This window comes from Ammospiza nelsoni, chromosome 14 (assembly GCF_027579445.1).
Source record: "Ammospiza nelsoni isolate bAmmNel1 chromosome 14, bAmmNel1.pri, whole genome shotgun sequence".
Lineage (NCBI taxonomy): Eukaryota > Metazoa > Chordata > Aves > Passeriformes > Passerellidae > Ammospiza > Ammospiza nelsoni.
The window spans coordinates 15,071,544-15,087,554 of record NC_080646.1 but is presented as its reverse complement, the minus strand read 5'-3'; the positions used below and the strand labels follow the sequence as shown (position 1 = coordinate 15,087,554).

The following is a 16,011-nucleotide window of genomic DNA, read 5'->3' as shown; positions in this document are numbered from 1 at the left end:
GTCAATTTTAATGTTCATTTACACTATCTTTTATAGTATCAAAAAGCATTGCTAACTGCAAAATTCATAGCACAGATTCACAAATGAGGGAGTTCTCTGATACATTTTAACATAATGATACATTTTGAAGTATTTAATGACTTCTAGGTCTAACCTAAAGTGGCCTTTCAACTCTTACTGCTAACGCAAAAATAGTAAATACGTACTAAAATCTTCTATGAAGTACATCTTGAATGAAAATTTTTACTTATTTTTAACATTGCATTTTTTTCAGTAATAAAGACAGGTTCAAAATACGATTTTAAGATTTGAACTAATTTGTAACTGCAGGTACCCTGAAAGCATATGTGGTGATGCACAATTTGCATTAAATAGGGGGAATATCCAGCTCTGCACCCATGGCTGGCTTTTATGGAAATTATTATTTCCAGAAATTGAAGAGTAAGAGAGATATATTCATGGACTGGTATCATGCACCCTATTTTTACCTTCAATTTTGCTATGTAATTTTCCATAATAACCATCTGTCTGAGTCACTGTCTCCAAAATGACGTGGAGGGAGAATGTTTGTTAGAAACTTAAATTTAAAAAAGTTAAAAAATATATCCCACTCCCTTTGGGACCTCTGAAGTCTTTGAGAGGTCAGTTGTGGTACAATACTTGCAGCTGCAGTAATTTCATTAAAAAAACACCTGCCCTTTTGGGCTGGAAATACTACTTTTGGTATTTTGATAAAGTGAGACTTTATTATGTATATGAGGCTGTTTCATCAAGTTAACAATTTTTAGAATTAATAATACTAATTAAAAGATCATTTGCCAAATGTTTAAACAACCTGTCTACAGATTATATCTGCAGATACACTGCAGTTCTGTGTAAAACATACATGCATTACAGTTTGGGTAATGTTTTGAGTTTTTAGTATCTTCAAAAGGAAACCAAAATCTGTCAAGTAATTGGGATGTAGAAAGGGACAGATGGGAAAAGTCACCATAGAAAACCATGCCAGAAAATAGCCTCTCAGCAGCAAATGGAGAGTCTTAAAAAAAATCTTAACAACTAAACTAAAAACTAAAACCCTCCCTCTACAAAATGGTGTTTCCATGAAGGACCTGTGCTTGTACATGGGATGTGCCTTGATGCTAACACCAGGGCAAAATGAACACACACCATGCTGAGCACATAGCTATTACAGTAAACACTGATATCTGGCTGATTAGCTACTGTCTCAAATTTGCATAATTATTAGCAAAGCCGGTCAGAATTTCTCTAAGATATGCATTTCTTTATTTACAAAATAGTCACTATCATCTAGCTGCTTTTAAAAGATCTAGAGGTTTCTAATAAAAGGCCTGAGGAACCAACTGTGTTTATCATCCACCATAAGAAATGTTCTTGGAGAAACTCTCTTCAGTGAGCTTTTAAATAATACACATTGAATCCTACTTTATTAAACTTTAGTAGTGGATCTATGTATTATTTGCACAAGGGCACAAAAATCATTTGTTCTCATAAATCTCGTCGTATGATAGAACGAGACTGAGTCCACTGCTGTCCCCTGCTATAATGTTCAAACTTTTGCTGTTTGGGTTTTTGTTGCACTGGAACACCTCAAGCAGCAGGGAAAGGTGAGGTGATCACCTAGCAGGATGACATGGCATGCAGGAATGTTATTCGCAGAGAGATGCTGTGGAGACTCCCAGAAAACACCCTCAGCTCCAGCCCAGCGGCAGAGCGGCTGCCTGGGGACACGGAGCGGCCTCGGGCAGTGCTGCCGCGGGATGGGGCACCCAGGGAACCTCGCTGTGGCAGGGCAGCGGGCAGGGGAGCGGGGCCGGGCCCGCGGCCTGCTCCCCTCAGGGCCCTCAGTGTCCGGACACAAGCGCTGAGCCTGAGCTGCTGGGAGGCACGGACACCTGGGGAGGTGGCACGGAACGCGTCCAGCTGGCCTCGGAGTGTCTGCAGAGAGGGACACGCCCCACCCTCTCTGGGCAGCTCTTCCAGCGCCGTGCCACCCTCAGTGTGAAGAAGTTTTCCCTCACGCTGAGGTGAAACTTGTGTTCAGTTTATGGCCATTGCCCCTCGTCCTGTGGCTGGACGCCACTGAGGAGTGCGGCACCCGCGGAGCTGGCCCGGCGCCCGGCCCCGGTCTGGCGGTGGATGGCGGACAGGTCAGTGCATTCCGCCGAGCCCCCGGGGCTGCGGGGCTCGGGGCCGCCCCCCGCTCGCTGCCGCCGGGGCCGTGAGGCGGCGCGGGCGCTATGCGCCATGCAGGTTCCCGGGCGCTGGCGCAGGCAGGTTCCCGGGCGGGCCCGCCGCGGTGTGCGGCGCTCGGCAGCCACACAAAAGAGCGGCTGCGGCTGCGGCTGCCCAACTGCTCGGGACCGGCCCCGCCGCTGCACCGCGGTAAGGACCGGGGGAGCGGGGCGGGGCGCTGACCGACCGACTGACCGACCGACGGACATACTGGCCGCCGGCCGGGGCGTCGCGGGCACCGGCGGCTCCGTCGGGGGTGGGGCGGCAGCATCCCGCGGGTCCCCTCAGGGGAGCGGGGAGCCCCTGGCCCCCGGCAGCACGGCCGATGCTCCCCTCGAATCGGGGCTGGGGGCTGCTGTCCCCGCGAGCGGCTACCCCCGCCTCATCCCATCCTCATCCTCATCTTCATCCTCATCATTCCCATCCCATCCCCATCCCCTGGCAACGAGCTGCCCGCGAGCGGTCGGGGAGCCGGGGTGAAGGGGAGCCCCTGCGGCATGGCGGAGCGGCCGGCGCTGCCGCGATCGGCGGCGCGGGGCTCCGGCACCGGGGGCTGCCGCACTCCCGCTCGTCCCCGCTGTGCCCGGGAGGCGCCGCCACCGCCCCCCGGCAGGCGAGGGAGAACCGGCGGCGATCCCCGGCCGGGCTGCGGCTCCGCTCGGCTCCCCCGGGGCTGGGCTGCGGCTCCGCTCGGCTCCCCCGGGACGGGGCGAGCTCCGAGCCCAGCCCGGCCGCCTGAGCCCCGCCGTGCCGGGACGGCGGCTCCAGCAACGCGGGCACCGGCCGTGCAGCATCCGCATCATGCCAGCGTCTGCTGGGAGGGCGGGAGGCTTAAGTCCGTTTGTCTTAATAAGAGTGAAAAGAAAAGCGAGATGAGCCCTCCTGTAATGCAATACCACTCGGAGTTTGTATTTGGTTCTGATTTCATGTCTCCACTCTAGCAAAGGGATCAGAGCCTTTGATCTGCTCTTTGCCCGTTCCCTTCAACATGAGATCTGGAGGGAGAAGGGTGCTCAGTTAAGAATACCTGATTTTTGGTGGGATGAACAGCACGAGATATTATAGCATGATCTGTTTGCCTCTTATTGAACAGTTTTTTGAATGTGTGTGTGTGGTGCCTTGTATTGCCATAACAAAAGGGATGGGGGTGGGGGAAAGGAAGGGAATACTGCATTTAGAGCTGCATCTTGGAAAGTCAAAGACTGCCTTATTTTGCCTCAACTGGCAATCTGTGCTTTCAGATTTATGTACTTTGCATCCTCAGGGTTGTTTTGGTGGTTGTTGCATGGTAGTGAGGAGATACAAGAAAAGAAATTTAGATAAAGACAAGAGATCATACAATGTGTATAGTACAGGGATAATGTGCATTGCAGTGATGTTTAAGAAAAGTCTGAAATTGCTGTGACCAGTTTGAAAAATGCAAGTAGTGTTTTCAGTTACATTACCTGGCCAAGGCCACCCTATAATCTCCCAGGAGGGGCTGGGAAATCTGTTTGCAGAAAAGGTATTTATCTATTATGCCTGCTACCCAAGAATCCCTCATTAATTAATAAGTAGAACTGAAAAAGAGAAACAATTAGTGTCATAGTTTCTTGTGGTTATGTGTAAGCCACAGTGTTTCAAATATAACATAGTTTTACAGGGGAGGAATTCTAGTTTAAGTCCTTATTGCCACTTAATATAAAATACAGTATGTGCAGGTCATGTGTTTGAGAAGCAAAAGATTGACATTTATGTCAAGCATAAGATGCAATTTATCATTCTATCATCCATGGGACAGACAAGATGAAAGAGCCTTTCTTTCATATATTGTTCTGCAAGAGCTAAACTGCTGAAGTGAAAGCCACTGTACTTGTGAGTCCGTTTGGAGCTCATAGGATTTCATGCTGCAGAACTGTCCTTATAAACCCTGACTGTCAGAGTTTCTAAATTCTCTGATAGTTTAGCCCCTATCTGCACTTGGAAATATCTGAAGCTATTTTTAAAAATGCAGCAGCAGCTACGTTATTGCTCCCTCTTGATCCTCTGATAGTAAAGGAAAAGTGTTCTTGCAAAGGCCATAAAGGCTCAGCTCTTTTGGTCAAAGTATGACAGTTCTAAGAAGGAATCTTTAAAAGCATGTTTTGTGTAGTTACTTGATTAATGCTGGTTCAGGTTGGGGACTGGACATGAATTTAAATAAGCTAGGTCTTTAAAAAGTGACCTTTGCTTAAGGCTGTGAACACGAGAAACCACTTCAAGAAGCATAATTTTACCATCTCTCCAGCTGTTCTGATAAGAACATTTGCTAAGAAATAATTTGTGAAAATACCATAGTTTAAACATCTTTCAGTTAATATTCCTGTGCTGAGGGTGGATAAATTGGAGGAAGTGACCTGTTCCAAGATACCAGCTCACAGAGAGACATGGAGGATTCAGGTTTGTTTCAGAAAAAATCTTGGTTGCAGCATTTGAACACATCAGGGTTCAGATGCTTCTGCAGACTTTTTAAATCAATTTCCCTGTGTTTAAATAAACAAGGCAATTATTTCATGCTTTAAGCACTGGTAGAGGCAGAGGAGCAGCCCTGCCAAAAAGGCCCAGAGGTGCTGGTGAACAGCAAACTGGACACGAACCAGCCACAACCCCTGGCCACAAAGACAGCAGGAGCACCCTGGTCTGTGTGAACACAGGCAGCCAGGACACCAAGGGAGGTGATTATTCCCTGCTGCTCAGCACCCAGCAGGTGACATTTACAACCCTGGGTCCAGTTTTGCTCCCCCAGTACAGGAGTTATTAAAGACCTGGGGTTCTGCAGAGGCCACTGAAGTGATTTCAGCGGGGGCTGGAGGCTGAGCTCTGAGCAGAGGGTGGGGAGTGGGGCTTGCTCAGCCTGCAGAAAGGGAGGCTATGGGGGACCTAACAGAGCCTTCCAGTCCTTATGAGGAGTTCCTCATGGAACTGATCCCAGACTCAACCCAGTGGCGTGTGCCAAAGAATGAGGGACAAAAGGCATAAATTGAAACAAAGGTTCAGACTGGATACAAGAGAAATACTTTGCCCCACAAGGACAATCATACATGGAGACAGGTGGCCCAGAGAGGCTGTATGGTCACTGTAAAGACCAGACTGGATAATTCCCTCAGCAAACTGATCAGGGCTCACTGATGACCCTGGTTTGAGCAGAATCTTGGACAAAAGATCTCTGACATTCCTAACAACCTGAAGTGTTATGATCCTGTTTGTGCCTATCTGTACATGATACAAGAAGCAGACATGTTTCCAGAAGTCAGATTTTTAAAGAAAGATTTAGAGTTTCCATTCTAGAACTAATCTGTGCATCCCAACAAAGATGGGATACAGTATCAGTATGATATATCAACATCCATTATGTGTGAAATAGCACATTACATTAATACAAACTAATACCTTACTATAAGCCTCCCAAGGAAGAGATATTTACTTGAAATAAACAAAAGGAATTGCATACTACTTGCAAGCAAGAGCTGTTACTGAGAGGTATCTTTTGGCACCACTATGAGCAATTAAAGCCTTGCAACATTTGTGCAAGAGATGTAATGGCAGTGGTTACATCTAGAGAAAATAAAGCACTGATGCAGTCACATGAGCTTCACAAGCTAAGAGGAAGGACTGAAAGCAGAATCAGAATTTGCTGGTTTTTAGGCACTCAAAAAACTTGCAGTCGCTGAGTCAAATGCTCATTATAAGTATTGGCAAATGTTTTTAGTCTGCTGGGAAGAGTATTACATGTATGATTTATTTTTTCCTGAGGACCCATGAGAGCTGCATGAAAAGCAGCTCAAGACAGCACCATGTGACTGGTGAAGTGTGTAGTGCTTTAGGCTTTTGCTGTCTGCACAAGCTGAACATGCACCACTTAAGCTTTGCCATGACATCCATGAGAACTCCCATTCAAATTCTCAGTTTTGTCTGAACTTAGGTCTTCTCTTGGCTAACAATACTATTTTTTTGGAAGGAAGGCCTTGCACAACTGGTAGAAAACAAATGGACTGAACAGTTTGTTTCTGATGCTGGTAGGTAAATGCACTGTCACTTGAGTACATGACATTCCTTTCCTTTTTTTGTTGCAGTACTTACTGTCTTCATTCACATGCTGCAGCAGAGGAAGGTGATTTGCACTTCAAGAGGAGTAAGTTAGAGCTGAGCAAAGACCAGTATGGAAAACTCTGGGATTCATAGGTGCTTCCACCTAAGCTAAAGAGGAAGAACTAGAAGCCCTGTAGGTAGGGATGGCAGGGCAAAGTGTCATTGTCCTCAGATAACGTGCAAGGCTGCTGGAGATGCATCCTCTGGAGTATACTCATGCATGAAGGCATCATTTTCTTTTGAAATAGAAGAAAATGAAGAGGAAAGGAAAGTTGGCAAAAAGGTATACAAAATATGTCAGTTATAAGCAATGTGAGGTTTGCAGTCCAGACAAGGATTTTCAAGTAGAACTTCTGCAATGCAGACATCCACTGATGATCCCAGGCTTGCAGTGGGAGCTGCGTGAGGAGTATCTCAGGGTAGTTGTCTGGTTTGAATTAGTAAGATGAAGTTTCCTTCAGGAAATAGCCCTGCTAGTTACAGACCTAATAATGAAGATTCAGCCACATAGAAAATTATATTGGTTTATTACTTAAAAGGCAGATTGAATATTTCCAGTCTATTAATTGAATGGAGTTTTTGAATTTTATTTTGTGCATTGATATTAGGAATATTTGTAAGCATACCATCAATTTGCATTATTTTCCAGATTGCTTTTGTTCCCTTTACTGAGAGATTCTCTTCACAGATGCACTTCTCAGCTACCACCTTTGCATAAGTTTCTCTTCCCAAGTCAATTGTACAGTAATCTAATAATTTCTGAGGAGTGAAATCCTTTTTATTTCTGAAATATTCTCCAAGAGAGACCTGACCCTGCAAGTTTTTCTTGTGTATGTATTCTGCCTTTGTGTTAAGGGCTCACAGGATCTGACCTTTGAAGATTTAGTGTAAGGTTTATTTTATTTATTAATTTAATGAAGATTAGGTGTAAGACAGAAAGATTTAGAAGTCTTTCACCTGAGTACAGAGATTAGATTCAGCTACAATCTCATAACGTGGTCATGGCAGGCGCATTTGCTTCTTTCTATCTTCAATGTACAAAACCAGCAACAAGCAGCTCACAACCCAAATAACAGCTCTGTAACACTGACCATGAGTGTCCTGGTGAGGGTGCAGACCTGGATTTGACCACTGGAGTCCAAAATGCCAAGGGATGTTATGTACCATGGGAATGTGTGGTGACAAGCACCACTTCCATAGAGACAGCACCAATCCAAGCAGTATTGTAAAAACCTCCCAGAAGGAGTCGCTGTGTTTGGCATTCACTGTTCAGGTTCAGTGAAGTACCTGATCTTTATGTGAAGAATAAAAGAGAAAATAATATTTCACTATGCCATCCACATCTTTACTGCCTTTGTACACTACGCAGAAACAAAGGTGTTTGGGTGGACTCCTGGTCACCCAGTGTGTCCTTCAGGATCAGAAGTGATAGTTAACTTTGCCTTTTCCTGCTCCAGCAACTTGGTAAAATATTGATTTACTGGATTAACTGACGAGAATGAGAGTGGCACAGCCTAGAATCTGTTCTAGAATGACAAAGGATTTTATTTTTTCCCCAATCACTAAGAGTGAAACGGTAGCAATAAGTTGATGTTACTCTCAGGAATCACTGATACGAGCTGCCACAAAAATTATTTCAGTGCAGCTTTTTTGTTTAGTAAAACCTTAAAAGAGGTCTCAAAACTCATACTCTGAAAGCTGAGAGATGCCTTTTCAACACATCTGGGGGATGGAATTGCCTGTTCCTCATGCAGAAGCAAGACTGCTTCAGAGCTGCTATGCTCCTCAAATCCCTACCAAATTGCTCTCCTGGGAATGAAATCTTGTATTAAACACTGTTACTAAACATATCCTTTTTTTTTTCTTTTTTGTTCTTCTTCTAATCTGCAGCTTTTGTGTCTGGTAAGGATGGCCATTCTCACTGGTACCAGGCTGCACAGGGTTGCTGTCCTGTCTTGAGTTTCAAAGACCACTACAGGCACTAATAATCATCAGGGCAATTACAAAGAACATAAATTTATTTCTGCTCTCATAAAATGATCCAGTATAGGAAAGAAGCAGGCTTGCATAGTTCCAAATTCTTACTATGCAGCATAGCACGTTGTTGCCATGCTACCAGATTGCTTGCCTTGATATTTAAATTTGCCCTTAGATTTGTATTTAAAAAGAATGAACTATTAACAGTGCATTAAAATATAAAATAACCTGACAAGACATAAGCCTCATCACCAGTTTGTTCATGGTTTTTTGGCCTCTACAGATTTTAATTTTCTTTTCTAAAATAAACCCCAGCATCACAACAAATCTAAGATATGCATGAAGCAATGAAATATGGAAAGATTCTGTTTGGGAGTGCAATAAAGGTTTATATCAAAGGAGGAATATTCACCATAGTTTCCATACTTAAAAAATATGCATTTTTCCTGCCTTACTGAGTGCCTCTTGCCATCTTTTGTCCTCTCCAATTTAATACAACAGAGGGAAATCAGAGTATGATGATACTTTCTTGTTATTGATGTATTGTGGAGGAGAAAGGAACATTATTTCTATATATATGTGTGTGTAGATATATATAAAATGTCCTTTAGGCACAAAATCTTGTGTTAGTGGAAGACAACTCTTGATTACAGATAAGGCAGCTTTAAAAAGAAACTTATCCCTGTGATATTCTTAGCCAGTCAATCAGTGTGGCTTTAATTATGTAGAAGTATTTGACATGTTATGGCCCAGGAGATAAGAGCTGTTGCATATTAGATGAATGAAAGGGAAGGAATTCTGTTGGTGACTAGAAATTCCATGCTCAGTGCTGCATTAGAGGCATAAAATGAGCACTGGAAGGGAACACTCCCTAGTAAACAGTGATTTGCATTGTATTGCAGATTCCAGCATTATGAAGGTGATTGGGGGCAGAATTTTTCATTTCTGGTTAATGACTACTGGCTTTATGATGGAAGAGTTGCCATGAAAATACCTGTGTAGTATCAGGAATGTGCCTTTAACTCAGTTGTTTTGGTAGGAATTTTTTAGTTTGCTTGCCTTTTGGTTTGGTTGACTGGCTTTTGTGTTTGCTTTTTTAATTTTTTTGTTAATAATTAAGGGGTTTTCTCTATCTTTTCAGTGGTAGGTGGAAGTCTCAGTTTTCACCAAGTAAAAGGTATCTGTTGTGATACTGGTTGTTTTCAATACTTGGAAAGAGACCACCTTAAGGTTTTTCCACATCTATTCCCCACCTATAGGCAGTGATAATAAATTATCTGTACAGCATGTGTTTAATTTAGTATTTGTCCTCCATTTATTATTCAATTCATATACATTATAACTGACCCACCAACTGACAGATAATGATTTTGGGGGAAAATGGAAGGGAATTATATATTACACCTCTACTATACCTTTGCAACTGTGTTATTTTCCTTCCTGTGCATGTATCTATAATTACTTTTAAAGTTTTTTTTCACAATTCAGTAGAATACCTGTCTTATTCTTGAGCCAACATTGATTTAACTTAGATATGTTGACATTTTTTAGTGTTGGGACTCTTACAGTATTTCATGGTTTAGTTTAGGCTCCAGCTTCTGGTGTGTGAGAATCACAGCTTTGAGCTTATTCTCAGACAGGCTCCAGGAATGAAGAAACTATGAGTTTGTATTTTAAACATTTGTGCACAATATGATACCTTTAATTCTGGACTTCTTGTGATTTGCAGTGCTACAGCAGTTGTGGTAGAAATAAGTTCCTTACTATTAACTAGCATCTGTTTGAATGTACTTAGTGAAACACTGGATTTAATCAATAACATGCAGACCAAACCTTTAGTAAAACCTGAATTATATCTCTAAGTACTAGAGAATATAACTTAATTGTACCTAACTGGGAAAATCTTAATTTTGTTGTACTGTTTAGTTGCATTTTACTGTTAACCTTCTTGCTGGGTTAAACTACAAAGATAAAAATAATTAACTTTGTAGATTAACATATTAAATATTTTGCCTGTGTAAATATGAATAGCTTGTGGATAAAAAGTTCTCTGCTCTGGAGACTATAACAGCATGGCTTTGCAGTTATTACATTATTTTCATGGTTGTTTTCTTTACTAGTACTGTGTCACTGGGGGTGGGAGTGAGGGTGTGTTTGATTTTTAAGCAAACTCCCCAAGGTTGGCTTTATTCATTTTTCAGCTGTAGACTTATAGATTTTTAAGCTCTTTGTGGCAGGTATTTCTGCAGAATACTTAAGCTGATGAAATTTTGATTAATGGACTTTTCCACAACACACATAATTTAGGATTTATTTGCCCTCAGTTGGAAGTTGTGACTATAGCAAATACAAGAGAGGAAGAATTAAATGGACAGGAATATATAATATGGCTGTTTAGGGTTTGCATCTGGTAAAGGAGCTGATACCAGGAGGTGCAGAAGTTGATTATACCCTCACAACGCTAGGCTACATAGGATGGTACAAAATTGGATCCTGCAGGGAAGCCTTCCAGGACACTGTCAGTCCATTGGGAGAGCCCAGGAGAGGTGCACACACTGTTAGGTTGTTGTTATTTTACAGTGGGGACAGTTTCTATTATTAAGGGTCTGTAACATATCTTTAAGTGGCTGGAAGTTGACCTTTGATTTGACCTGGGTGCAGCTCAAGCATCTTTGAAGACTTCAGTTTTGCTTTGAGCTGCAGCCTTCCCTGCAGTGCTCCTGTCCCTGGGAGTGTCCCCAGCCCCAGCAGGACCGTGGCTGCAGCACAGGAACTTCTGGCTACCACCAGAGACTGCCATGGCCTAGCTGTTCTGTTAATTCAGTTGGTGTTGATAATAATTAAGCTTAGAAAGGTGAAACAGAGTTTACCTACTGATAGAAAAATAGAAGTTGTTCAAATTGCTAAAGGAATTAGTCTGTGTTTGACTTTTCCAATGAGCACAACAGTTACATAATTAGTAGCCTCTAAGGATCCTATTCTGCCAGCCATAATACTTTGTGCCATATATCTATATATTTATGCAACTGTATACATTACTTACTTTAAACCAGATACCAAAATTTATATACCTATTGCCTTGAGCATCAGTTGAAGACAAACCAGTTTATTTATGAATAAATAATGAAATTACTGAGCATATCAGCAATATTCATACTGCCATTTACATTCTTGCCTCAGTAACTACTTACTGCATGTTTAGTGATGAGAGATGCAGAGTTCTGAATTGGAAAATTCATAGATAACTACAAAATGGACTGACCCACAATGTAGCAATGTGATGCCTCAGTGATTTTTCAACCATTTCATCTTTAAGGAAAGATGCTAATTCTTGAAAGTGTTAGCCAAGTGTGTAGGTACATTTACAGAGAACCTAGGAAATGCATGCTTATTTAAATACATTTTGCAAAACTTTATCTTACAACAAATGAAATCAAATGCTGGGGAAATTCTTTTTTTCACACTAGCTTTTTTATACATCTATTTGTAAAGACATCAGAATATTAGTGAATGTTATTTCATTAATATTCCCCTAGTCCTTTGCTAGTCAATGTATCAGGTATGGAGCAAGAGGCTCCATACTGCTTCCATACTGCTGCCCAGCTGTAACCTTGGGGTACAGCAACCTTGCAGTGCAGGATTAGTGCCTTTTCTCCAACAGATCTGCTCCATAGAGGGTTTTTTCTGTGTAATGCCAGTATTTTACAGGCTGCAGTTAAGCCAGCTGCAGCCAAAACCTAATCTCTTGTTTAGGCCAAGTGTAAATCTAATTAACCTTGCTGACACCGCATATTATTCAATCACAGAGTACACTTCCTCCAAGAGAATGGCTGAAGCTGTATTAATACTTTTTAGAATATTGTCTAACAGTGGGTTCTCAATGTTCTCCCTGCTCTGTGCTGCACTGTTGCTGTCAGTCACTGATAGGGAAAGTCTATGTACCTGTGTGTGAAGAAAACAAAAAAAATCAGCCCCAAATGTAGGTTTAACACTTCACATAGTGAGGATTTTGACAGGCCTCTGGAAGTCTCAATGTTCCCATCCCTGGCAGAGCACAGGACGGCAGAGAAGACAAAGCAGAGATAGCCAGCTATCATCTCCTGTGCTCTCGTGAAGCTAATGAGCATGGAGGAGTGACATGCACAGAGTCTAAGATTATTCAAGAGACTAAAAAATACAAATAGCACACTATGAGCTGCCAAAGGCTCATGCAAATCTGTTCTACCATTTCTGCTGGAATATTTCTGTTTACTCTTATTTTCATAATGACATTATTTCAGCTTTATCACACACCTGTAGAGAGCAGAATCTACTGTCTCATTTAGAGCAGTTCCTCTACCCTATAATGACTTGGCAAAAGTGAGAACATGCAGTTATCATCATGAAGGTCCAAAGGAAAATGAGTGCTTCCTAAGACCTTCAGCCAGCTGATGTGCAAGGGGAACTATGCTCAGAAGTGATTAATTTATGGGATATCATCTCATAGCATCAGGCTTGAATCCTACAGATTCTGTTACCTTGTTACAGAAATCACCTAAAATCAAGATGCTTTTTTCCAAAGATGGTCAGAAACTTTAAGAAATATTCAGTCCCTTGATTTTGTTGCCAGAGCCACTCAAGATAAGGAATAAACTTCAGTAGTAAACAAAAGGATTGCTTTTTCCCCTGCTTTGTCTGAAGAAGCTCAGCTCTTCAGTTTTCAACAACTTCTCCAACCAGAGAAGATCCACATTCCTCTTTTCTCCTTTACAAGCCATTAGGATCTAGTGGGAAAAGAGCTGTGCATCACAGCCTAGACAGCTAATGATGCCTCACTTCCTAGCTGTAAATGGAGCAATTTAAACAACACAGTTAATCCTACAGTTCTAGCGCAGAAAAGGCTGATAAATCAAGAATTTCTCTTGAACTTTGCCTGCAGATTTCATGAAAAGGATTTTTCCACCTTTACTGAGAAACTTTTTCAAACTAGAGAGTAGACAGTTGAGATAGCCAAAGTCACATTTTTTCAAAGAATCCTTTTAACTATGGGCTAATTGCCTATTTTATTTCATCCAAGATGAGTGATATTTGTATTATATGTAGCATCAGAAAAGAAATGAAACTTTGAAATCTTCTGTTTAGGCAATGAAGATATTGAGGGGAAAAAGAAGGGAAAAAATTAGCTCAGTTCTCCAAAATAAAAGAGCTCTGTCTTTGGTAATGCAATTTCACAGATAGAAATCTGCATAGACTAGTCTGTTTATCTGCTCAAAGCTCTTTACATAACTGGCACTTTGTCATCTTCTGTCTATAAATTATAGGCAGTCATTGCTGGAGTGTTGAGTAACCAAGCAGAGAATTTGCAGCTTTGCATATAAATGGAGCTACAGTCCTGGATCTATGTGAGCATAAATTTGGACATGAAGGCATTCTTGCCCTTCAACTTGACACCAGAAACCCCTCGCCCTTAATGGCATTCATCTGTGGATGCTGGTATAAATATGGAGCAGATAACCTCTTTGGTTCCTTTAAAATGGAATGATGGAAATTGATTTGGGAGAAAGATGTGAGTGCATAAATCATATCAAACCAAATACAGGTTGTTATGTGAAATAGGAGAATTAGGTAACAAATTTTATGTCAAGTGTTTTTCACTAAATTGGTGAAGTGAAGGCTTTCTTCAGATGTTACTCTTTGCATTGATAATACAATAGGAGAGACTGTTTACACCTCAGAAAATTCAGTCTGGATCAACCTAATTTGCATATTTCCTAATGTGACACTACAGTAACATCTGGAAATAGATCCTTAGATAGAACAGGAAATAGGCTTTATCTAAATATTCACCTTGCTAATTAACTCTTCCTGACAGAGTTAGAAGATCCTAGTCTTTCAGTATGCACAGCATGTTACAGCTGGCAGGTTTAAACCTCTGTGTAAGTGCTTGGTACTTTTTCAGAAAGCAAAATATTTGTCTATGCAACCTAAAAACCAACTTCAAAGGAGCTACAACATCCTAAATGTAAAACTCCACCTACCCCAAGTGAGGATAAACAATGATATCATTACTTAAATTATACTGGTTACTGTGGATGATCCAACCATGGCTGATTGCTTCTATTTAATGGCTTTAAATAATGTGCTGAAATTTGCATTGCAAATTGTAGGATGGTAGGCTATTTTTTTTCAACCAAATCAGGTCAATTCCACCCAGGTCCTCTATATCCAACAATCCAATAGTGAAAAGCATTTTGGCTACCCTGTTTTTCATCTTTTGTTTGCTTAAATTGTTTTCTGTTGACCATAAAAGACAGATATTTTTTTAAGTTCACTGTTGGGTTTCACAGATGTAGATTTAAGGAGATTATTTATGCTTTAGGATTTAACATCTACCAACATGCTGTTCATTTGCCTGATATCACAGGGGACTGGTTCTTTCATTTGCAATTTATAAATCCTCATCTTCAGACTTTGGTTTTCAGATAGCTGGATGTTTGAAACATCCAGCAGTTATTAATTTAATGAATTTTATCTCAGATGAACTAAGTGTTTATTCAGCCATCATGATACATGATAGGTCCAGGATTTTGTTTTGTTTTTAAATTTAAATAGAACAAGTAATGCTAACCTGGTATGTTCTTGAAGAGTCACCTTGGGAGCCCTCCCTTGGTTTGATGCATGTTTGATCAAAAATACTGGTTTTGTGTGTCCTTTACTGATAAATCTGGTGATTAACTTTCCAAAAGCACAACAGCAGAAGCTCAAAAGCCCACATCCAATGCTTTTTCCTTCCAAAAACCTTGCATCTGGAATGAAGTCAAACTTCTCTGCTCTGTGCTCTGTGTGCCTAATAAGACTCTAAGTGTTTGCAAAGGTGGTAAAAAAAGATGTGGCTGAGTCTGGTGCAAGTTTGTCTCATGGTACCTCAGACAAATGCCTGTAAATGTCTCTGCTGTGGCTCATACAGTCTTACATTCCATGGAGACCAATTTTTCATATTCCTGCAGGATCAGTTCCATACACTATGCTTGATAAAGAAATCCTTTATTCCCTGTAGAAGTCTAGATCTTGAGATTATACCAGTTTCTGATGCTGTTCTGAGCTGCCAGGTCCAGGGAGAGCAGGAGCTCGCCAACATTTGCTGTGCAATAAATGAGAACCTGCTCATAAAGCAGGATGCCTGAAACATTAAAATGCAAGAACAGAAGGTAACACCAAAATGTGAGCCTTGCTTGAAATGCCTGACTTAGCTAAATCTCTATGCTGCTTGCAAATATGTTGCCTATTCTTTTGTAATTAAAGCTTGAAATTATTTTATATATGGTGCAGTGATTAATTTCAGAATGGAGAATTTAAAAAATCCCTATGAGAGAAAGTTCATAATAATTAATATTATTATGCTAGAAATTTGAAAATAACTCTGTTTCTTTCTCAGTGGTTTTATTCTGTTCTTGGCAAGCATTTTCCTGTGCTGTGTTTCTTGTGCTATGAGAGCCATTCTGGATTGCTGATAGGCTCAAAACTCAGTTTGTGCTCAAATGACCAAATGCCTTGATTTGATAATTGGAGCTGGGGTGCTGTGAGTTTTCAAAATGCAGGCTAGCATTTTACAGGGGGCTACAGGCCCCACTATATTCTTACCAAGAGCTCATCCTGTATTCAGTTTTCTTTGGACTGTGAAAAACCAACAGA

At 41.4% G+C, this 16,011-nt stretch overlaps 1 protein-coding gene across 3 annotated transcripts in view; it reads left to right on the top strand.

Annotated features, from left to right (window-relative positions):
- The first annotated feature begins 1,958 nt into the window (after nt 1-1,958).
- Nucleotides 1,959-16,011, top strand: part of APBA2 (amyloid beta precursor protein binding family A member 2) — an 82,702-nt gene continuing 68,649 nt past the window's right edge. For all 3 annotated transcript variants that reach the window (XR_009419415.1, XM_059482177.1, XM_059482176.1), the window contains exon 1: nt 1,959-2,171. The gene's annotated coding sequence lies outside the window, so the exon portion shown is untranslated. The remainder of the gene's footprint in view (nt 2,172-16,011) is intronic.